General features: G+C 41.4%; 1 protein-coding gene across 2 annotated transcripts in view; it reads left to right on the top strand.

The window, feature by feature from the left end:
- SLC22A15 (solute carrier family 22 member 15) overlaps window positions 1-9,577 on the top strand; it is a 51,852-nt gene that overhangs the window by 41,330 nt on the left and 945 nt on the right. The gene's annotated exons all lie outside the window — the stretch shown is intronic.

Here is a 9,577-nt window from a genome sequence, read left to right as displayed (position 1 = left end):
AACCTATTTTATTGTACTGATTTTTTTACTTGCCTGACCCTTTTGTTTTGTTTTCTGGAGGGGGATGAAGCTTTCAGAGTAGAATAGATATTTATAATGGGCTCTGCTGAAGAAAATTGACAAGGTGGAAAGCAGGTCATTTTGGAATGGCAGTGCTGCAAAGCGCCTGGGAAACTGGGACTGTCAGTACTAATCAATATATTCCACCATATCTATCACAAATCATTTCTAACAAAAACCGGCACCAGTGGAATGTGAGAATCAATTTACTACTGGCTGCAGTTGTGCTGATTGATGTTGAAAGACTGGAAACACTTTGGGGGGTTTAGCATAGCACAATGTCTGTGGTGGTGTTATAACATGTACTGGGGGAGCTCCCATGAGCACTAGCTGGCACTTAACTGGTTGGCACCCCTTCTCTAAAGTGGGATGCAAATACACAAGGCCACAGTCTCTGTCCTGAGTGCTTCTGCCAAAACATCTTGTCAGGGAATGGCAGAATCTGAACATTTGTCTTCATTACCTGGAAATGAGGTGATAAATAGCTTGACTGCATTTCCTGTCTCCTGTCCAGTGGCAAAGAAAATGTTGTCTGAATCTCAGAAAAGTGACTGGGAAATAAGGATCTGTGCTCTTGTTTTAAACTGCTGGGTACCAGGTATTTCATACTTCTGTATATTCTTAAAAAAAAAAGATAATTTAAAAAATTCTCCTTGAATAGCCAGAGACAAAGCATTTTATCTGTCAGTATTTTGAAGTGTACTTGCTGAAGAAGACAGATGGTCTACATGATGGGTAGACCTTGTGTTATGTTGCATTTTACTCTTCCTCAACATGGAGATAAGAACAATAGTCTAGCCAGACTCCCTGATTATGCTTTCTAGGCACTGACCAATACAAGAGTCATCCTTGGTTCTTGCATTGCTTGATGCAAAAGAAAAATGGAACCAACTTATGGATCTTTTCTGATTGATATGTCATATGCCTTCTGGAAACTCACAGAGCACAAGGTATTTGGAAGTCTTTTCAGCTCCAAGTATTTTCATCAGCAGCTTTTCTAGAATTAGCCATTAGAATGTATGAACTATGCACCAGCTTCCAAAATCACTTGTTTTATTCATCCCTTGATCTAAAGTTACCAGACAAAGGCCATCTTTTGTTCTTGTTATTTGCAGTTCTTATGAGCCTCACTCTCCTTCTGGTACTTGAGACAGATTTTTACCTTAGTTTTCCATTTCACTGTTTCACCATGGAAGTGATGGTTGAAGGCCCATTTTTTCAGATATATCTAGTTATGTGCTCAGCATAATTTCATCCCTAGCCATTCAAGTTTGTTGTTCCCTCCTCCCTAATATATTTCAGCTACATACTGCAGGAAACTACTGGCTTGAAACACTTTGTTAGTTGTCGTCTACACGAGGAGTGTTTCTGTGAGCAGCCACTGGGTAAGGCAGCATGATTTACATTGACGCACCTCTCTGTTAGCTTGGGCTGCTCTTAAATACAGCTTTGTTTGCCTGTGCTTTGAGAACTGGCTGTATCTTGCTGTGACTGGAGCCTGTTTGACTACCAGGCCATTGCGTTGTACTCTTTGTTGGGCCAAGATAAGAAAAAACAGAGTGAGAGACCAAGAATGAAAGAATTATGTATAGAAAAGAGAATGTTTCATACGGCTGTGAGATTCTTGGTTTTTTCAGTGTAATTTTAACATTTTCTTTGTTCTGATGCTTCTGCTGTAGGTAATTTTTCACACTGTCAATAGTTGAGACCTCTGGAAGTCATCAAATGAGAGGTGTGGAACAAAGGTGCCATCCCTTGAAAACAGGGACATTTGGAGAAACACGCTTGTCCTTTGCTGATAACAGGCAGTGCTGGTGTTCAGATGGCAGCAGTGAGCATTGCCTACCAAGCAGCTATGGGGCAAAATTACTCAGTTGTTCATGCACCAGGATCAGATTTAAATAAAGCTACCTTGCTTCTGAGAGAGACTCAACTCCACCCTTTCCAGCATTATCACCTTGCATCTTCTTGGTTACACAGAGGCAGGGTGAATACCTGTGGTTGGAGAAAGAATTTGTCACTAAAGGCTGAGAGAGTTGGGGCTGTTCATCCTGGGGAAGGGAAGGCTACAGGAAGACTTTATAGCACCTTCCACTACCTAAGGGGGCTGGCTGCAAGAGAGCTGCAGAGGGACATTTTAAAAGAGCATGAAGTGGTAGTACAGGAGGGGATGGGAACTGTTTTATAATGGTGATGCTGGGCAGGGTGCATAAAAAAAGAATAGATAAACTGAAAATTCCTAAAAGATTAATTTGAAATGCTTTGATCCTTGCATGGTATGCAGAGAGAGTGGGCATTTGGGAGAGTGTGGCTTTCAGCAAGAGTATAGAAAAAGGGCAGGAGAAAGCAGTGCTTGCACAGTGGTCTTTTCTCAGATATATTGGGTTGTTTGAATTTGGGGTCCATTAGCTTATCAAAAATTTCGAATTACAGCTGTGGCCATTTGATCATTTTCTCAGCTAGTCTTTGGTTTGTTAGAGAGCAGTTCATAGAGTAGAAGTGCACTCAGATGAATCTTTGGTGTCCCTGATAGCTGGAACTGGACTGACGATCCTGTCCTCCTATGAATGCTGCTCTTCCCTCCTGACCCAAACTGCTCCTCTCTTACCAGACAGTTGTGTTATTTACCTCATTTTCCATTTGAAACACATCTGCCTGAGCTTCAATTTCCCTCCATCCGTAAAAGCCCAAGGAGCAGAGAGATGGCTTGCTCCTCCATGCACTAGCCTGCCCAAGCAACTTGTTCTGCATATTCCCAGTGGTTTTATTCCAGGATTGTTTCTCCTCCCCCAGTCCTATTTTCAGTGCCCTGAATCTGCATTTAACTAGTTCTAGCCCTAAATATCTATCCTGTGTTCTGTCACTGCCTGGAGCAGATGCAGAACAAATGATTGACCCTCTCCCTTTGGCAATTTGGCTTTGACTGCACAAAACAGCCAATAAAGTGGAATGGGCTGGGCAGCTGATTATGGGGATTAGCTTGAAGCTGTATAGTTTTATGGTCTGAGATAGAGGAGGAAACATTTGCTTGAATAATGAAGTTGTATTCCTCTTTCCTGCTGCCTGCTCGTGAGAATGACAAATTTTCAGAAGTTTCAAACTAAAAGAATATCACATATATTTGTAAGAAATAGGTTAGACTGGAGGCTGTTAGCCCATTTTCCAGTGACTGAAGTTGGAGTGTGTAGCTATGCAAGTCTGAAGCCTATGTTGGGATTCTTTCTCAGACAAGGCTTATTCTCAATAGTTTGCAGAATCTCCTGTTCTGCTTTTGACACATATATCATACTTCTAATAAAAAGCATCTTTTTTTTCACTTTTGCAGGTGCTCTTATTCTTGTCTGTGTAGTAATTGTTCCCCCATGGCAATGGTTTCCCTCAGGGCCTATGCATTTTAGAGTCCAAATGGCTCTCTCCTCCTGTCCTTTCTTCCCATACAAAGCATGCAGTTGTCTGGGCCTTTCACCTCCTCCTTTCCATCCTCTCCACAATGCCATGTTAGGCCCAGAGCACAGCACAGTGACGTATGCTAGGGATCACCTATTATTTGGTTCTTTGATATCTTTGACCTTTGTGTATAGGATGACACAAGCTGAGGAGTTTGATAAGACAGCTTTTACATAGTAGATTGGCCATAGTGCTAACCAAGATCATACAAAACCACATCTGCTTTAATGTGGTTCATGATTTACAGAATGTGGTTGTTGAGCTCTCTTCACTCTGGGGGATTGTTGAGGGGTTTTTGTGCTTTTTTTGGTTGGTTGGGGGGGATTTTTTCTTTTTTTTTTTCTTTTGTTTGTTTTTGTTTGGGTGGTTTGGATTTTTTTAATGTCACTCTCCTCCCACACAAATATTCCCCCTAGCACTCTGAAACAGCTCCTGAGGACCAGGCTTTTTTGAGCCTGGAGACCCTTCTCAGTTTACTTGCTGAAGCTGACCTGTTTGTACTGCAATAATTGTATTTTCATCACAAAAAAGCAATAGATCTTGTGGATACATAGCTGTCATTGGCCTGTGATGTATGAGACCTAGTTTCTAGCTCTGGCTCCAGTGAACTCTTGTACATTTTGTTATTATTCAGTGACTGGATGAAGCACATAAACAGCGATGCCAGTCTGAGTCTTTTTTCTCCCCAGTGAGTTTGTATTGGAGTGACTATTCTCACTTAACATTGGTTATTTATTCAATTTGCTTCAAACTGTCATAGACTCCAGCAATAAGTTCTGAATCGGGTCAATATGGGCATAAGAGCAAAGTGTGAAAATAATACAAGCTAACAGTGTGCTCTGGAGGGCAGTCTTGGAAAAAAATACCAGCTCCTGGAAATTCTGTGATCCAGTCTGATTCAACCCCTCATCATTGCAAGCATGCTTCTTGCTGCGTTGGCTTTTGTAAATCTTGGATGTGGTCTGTCTGTCCCAGAGTTACTGTACCTCTAGATTTAAAATCCTTTTCTTGCCTGCTGAAAATAATCAGCAAACCTATGCTGAGATCAAAAATTTGGCAGCTTTTTCTCACCTGAAAAGAATTCCAGTACTAAAAGTGCCAACATGTTTTTTCCAGATGCCATTTTTCTAACCATGTGTTTAAATCAGTGAGAGCTCCTTTGGTATTGACTATTTCCTATTTGGCATGCAGGCTATTTACCTAGGCTTATAAATAGAAGTGCTGGAAGGTGCCTGTTTTTGTTAATGCTGGCCACAGGTAGTTTTTTAATGCTGGCCACAGGTAGTTTTTCCTGATAGAAACAATAGAACAGTAGTTGTAGTTTAGTAATGGATAAAACAGAGAGAGGAAAAATACCCTTTGCAAATGCTTGGAAGTGGTCTAGTAGAATATTTCATGTTTAAATTGTGATGCACTGAACTTGTACTATTTCAGTGAACTTTCAGAGGACAGTACTTGGATTTAGAATTCAAAACACGAATTTTCCAGCCCAACATCTCAGTAAACCATCCTGGAAGCCTCAAAGCTGATGCAGCCAGGGCTCCCAGCTTCCTGGCTCTCCTGTCGTCCTCTGAGCTGACCATTTTGAACTTGGAAATTTCCAGTCCCTGAACATGTCACCGCACTGGGTCCCAGTAATCTTGGCAATAATAGAAGCACTGCTACATTATTTATGTTTGCTTCCCAGTGGCTTGCTGCTTAAAAAACTGCTGCAAACCCAATTGGATTCTTACGAATTTCATAGTTGTGGCTGGTCAGTGGTGGGTAGCAGCATTATAATCTCAGCATTTTTCAGGACTTCCCGCATCCTTAGCCAGTGATCCTGGAACAATCATTTTCTTTGGAAATGCTACACTGCAGCCTGAAAACATCCAGGTTGTAAATAATTCTGGGTTTCAGATCTCTTCCCAAGTTAAGAGAACTAAGTTCTAGCAAAAGCATCTGCCTTTTTATGACGTGTCCTGTATGGCCATGAACAGAAAAAAGATATCAGGCTTTATAAACCACCAGACCTGATGCAGTGCTGTGCTTAGTATGGAAAGTACACAAACCTTTAACTTGCACTTCATATCAAGCAGGCCCAAGGCTAATGTGAGAACGTGAGGCAGTGAGAACAAGCAGCATAGGCATTCAGAGCATTTTTGAGCCTGCCAAGTATTGATTGGTAAGAGGAGGGAATGAGTGGAGAAGCATTTCAATTTGGCACCCATATGTGATTCTGATGCTGTCACAGTGAATTAGCAGCACTTTCTTTTCCCTTTAGTCCAACCCAGGCTTTTGTCATTGAAGTATCCCCTTTGCCCATATCAACTTGTTAAAAGACAAAATGAAAAAAAAAAAAACCGCAAATGAATTCCCAGAACTTCTGCCCCCAAAAAGCCTGGTTATGTTATGCCAGTATCCTCTGAATGGCAACTCTGAACAGTACTAATGACTGCCATGGCATAAATGTTATAGGGGATTCAAGCTACAATTACTCATTTTCTACAGTCACTTAATCCACTAATAGGGAGAAATGGGACAACAGTTTAAGAAGGCAAGAGAACTGTCAGAGATTATTAAATCTGTTGGGATCATTTGGTTGGGTAGTCTGTCTTGACCCAAGTACATGCTTCATCTAATGCAACAGACTTAATGCCTCTGGTAATTAGAGCAAGAAGAGATGGGTCATCATTAGCATCTACAAATTCAGAGTTGTATTTCATGTGGAAGGCAGCATCTTCAACAGGGCTTATTTGTTGCCACTGCAGATCATCTGTGAGTCACAAGAGGTACATTGGACTGACTCATTTGTGTGATTCAGTAGAGGCTTTTTAATATATGCTCACTGTTCCATATGAATAGTTTTTCTAAATAGTTGCCAAACAGAAAAAGGCACAATATTAGAATTCTCTATGCAGTTAATACTACTGCTCTAATTTTCAAGATGCTGGTGATTTTTTTATTGTGCAGTTCACAGTTCAGATTACTTTTGATTATAGGTTTTAAATGTATTTGTCATATCTGTGAAACTGAAGAGTGGAGAAAGGAAAGCCAAGCAAGCACGGAAAGAGACAGTAATTGGCAGCTTCAGAAGATACAAGAGCCAATCTGATACCATTCAAGGCATATATTCACAGAATACTTTTACTTGGGTTTCACAGATCCGCAGTCATATTCAGTTCTGGATATTGCCAACAGCATGAATGAAAATGATGTATCATAGACTGAGTGTTTTTGCAGATGCTAGGAAATCTCTAAATCCTCCTGGGAGAATACTGATAAGTAAATGAAGCTGGAAGTACAAAGGAAATTAGCCACAATCTGAATTCCATTGCAAGGTACTATGAAGTCGGAACTGAAATAGTATAAATGGGGGGATGTAATAATGCTGAATCATTTCAGATGATCTTATGCAGACTTGAAAATACCAGAGTATTGAAGTGTGGCTTGAAAATGCTTCAGAGAAGCTGGATAAATCAATGGATGCTCATCAAGCAGAATCTGGGGGTCTGTGGAAGTGATGCTGATAACTTCCTGAGGAACACCAAAGAAGGAAGGAAGGTTATGATGCTTCAGCAAAAAGAAGAAACTGTCTCTCAGAAATATGCCCAGACCACAATGGGGATTTAAGTCTCTTTCAAGATAATCAAGATAAAAGAAAGGGATTCAGAGGTGTCAGAAAGGTAGCCATTCTGAGTGTGGATGGGAATCTCCACAGAAACAAATAGACTTGGGTAGTTTGCCAAATTAACAAAGGTCAAAAGCTCTTGACAGGGCTCATGTTCATGATATCTGATAGACTGTGAGCTAACTAGAACTGAAGAGACCTTTTTTGTTTTCATCCTCATATAATGAAAACATTGCTTGGCTTCAGCGGGGGTATTTTGTATCTCCATGAAGCTGTTTTGAGCTTTTCACAGAATCACAGAATGGGTAAGGCTGGAAGGGACCACAATGAATCACCTGGTCCAACCTCCCTACTCAGGCATCATCCTAGATCACATGGCACGGGTTTGCATCCAGATGGTTCCTGAATATCTTCAGTGAGGGAGACTGCACAGACTCTCTGATCAATCTGTTCCAGTGGTGGTCACCTGCACAGTAAAGAAGTTCTTCCTTATATTCAGGTAGATCTTCCTGGGCATCAGTTTCTGACCATTGCCTCTTGTCCTATTGCTTGGCATCACCGAGAAGAGTCTGGCTCCATTCTCCTGACAACCTTCCTTCTTTCCTTCTGTGCTTCTCAAAGAGCGAGGAACAAGGAATAGTGTTTCTTCACTCCTTCTTGCTGGTGCACCTGAGGAATTAAGTTATTCTAGGCTTCGAGGAAAAGTTTTCCTTAGGAGATTGTGCTTATCAGCCTATGGATCTGGGTCCTTCTCACGTTTTCTCCATTTTTGTCTTACTTTCCTATGCAGACACTGTCTTGATAGATCTTTCCCAAGAAGGACCAATCTGATAAAGGTTTCTCTGCAATAACACTGCATCAGCTCAGCAAATCTCACTGGAGAAGCCTGGATTCTTCCTGCTTTGTGACTACATCCTCTTTCATTTATGCAGATACTCCTATTTCTGCACTCTTCCTGTACTCTCTCCTTCTGATACAGGTTTTTCCCACAGTAATATTCCGTTCTCACACATGGCCATCTGCCTTTACTTTTCTGCTGTGTTCTTTGCTGCTTGGTCCTCAAGTAATAAATGTGAGTTCTTGTGTGTCTGTTTTCCTCCGTGAGGTCAGGACTTGCTGCTGTCTCCCATAGCACTCCAACCTGTAGTTTGCTGGTAGTGTAAGGGCCTTTATCAGTTGTATATTTTCTATCAGCCAAATAGCACTCTTCCAGTCCTTTAAGTAGCATATGTTCTACTTACGGAATGGAAATAATGGATGGATTATAATAATAGGGTGAAAATGATGTGTGGATTTCCACAGACACTTGCTGCAAGTTATCCATTTGCTATCTTGTGGATCCACTTCTTGTAAATGTTTTTCTCCTTCTTTATTTCTTTTTTTGGATTCATTGAAGTCCAAGGACATTATGAAGCAGGAAATTCTTTCAGCTGGAGCAAGGAGTTTTCAGAATTAAGGAAAGGCTGTGTTTGATGTTACATTTGGCATTGGGTTTCTTGTTGCTTTTTTCTCTCCCATCTCCCCTTGCATCTCCACAGTGATGACGAGAAGTTATTTATTCTTTTCAGATTACAGGAGGAGACAGGAACTGTTGCCCAGCTCAGTGGACTTCAGCATAAAGTTGGACTTGAACTTAAAACAAAAACACAGTCCTTGACCAAGACTTTGCCACCTTCCCTCAGTATGAGGAGATAAAACTGGGGACATCCAGACTCTCTTGGAGAAGTGCTTCCCCAATAGAAAAGGATTATAAACATAGGGCATGTTATTGTATAAAAGGCAAATTACCAAAACTACTTCATCTCTCTGGTAGCACCCTTGACTGTGGACAGCTGTCACAAGGAGATATAGGTGCAAGAAAGAGAAACCCTAAATCTCTTCTTGCTTTGTTATACATGCCTGAGGTTCTGGGTATTAAAGTAATGCATGGTATTGGGAGTGTTAAGGAGGTTGTCTGTTCTATGTGCAGCTGGCTGTCTAAGGGAGTGCAGAAAGGGGCACACTTTTATTGGAATCTGACCATTGAAAAGGCTAATTCTCCCTCACACACTCTGCTTGGATGTAATCTCATCCAACCTGCCCCTACAAGTCCTTCCCAGAACCCATTGTTCCACCTGCCTTCCTTCAGACCCTGCTTTTTGTCTGGCTTCCCTAGCAGAACTCACATACACCTTTAGTGCCTCAGGTAAGGGATGCCCAGTAAGTCTTGAAGTGAGCAAGGCTGTGGTGTTGGTTCAGTGCCCAACTCTCATGGAAGCTGGTTTGGGAAGTAAATGCCTACATGTCTTTGTGAAGAGCCCTCAAGTCCCTTAGCAAAAAGACAAAGGCAGATGCCTGGCAGGCACAGAGAATGGTTGGCTATGTAGGTTCTGGAGAAGCAGATGTTCTGCAGGTATTAGTACTCCATTAATGTCCTCAGTATTTGACTGTTAGTGAGGAACATCATGAAGGATAATCAAC

This window comes from Pithys albifrons, chromosome 1 (assembly GCF_047495875.1).
Source record: "Pithys albifrons albifrons isolate INPA30051 chromosome 1, PitAlb_v1, whole genome shotgun sequence".
Taxonomy (NCBI): domain Eukaryota; kingdom Metazoa; phylum Chordata; class Aves; order Passeriformes; family Thamnophilidae; genus Pithys; species Pithys albifrons.
The sequence above is the reverse complement of the archived record's forward strand: the minus strand, read 5'-3'. Positions and strand labels throughout refer to the sequence as shown.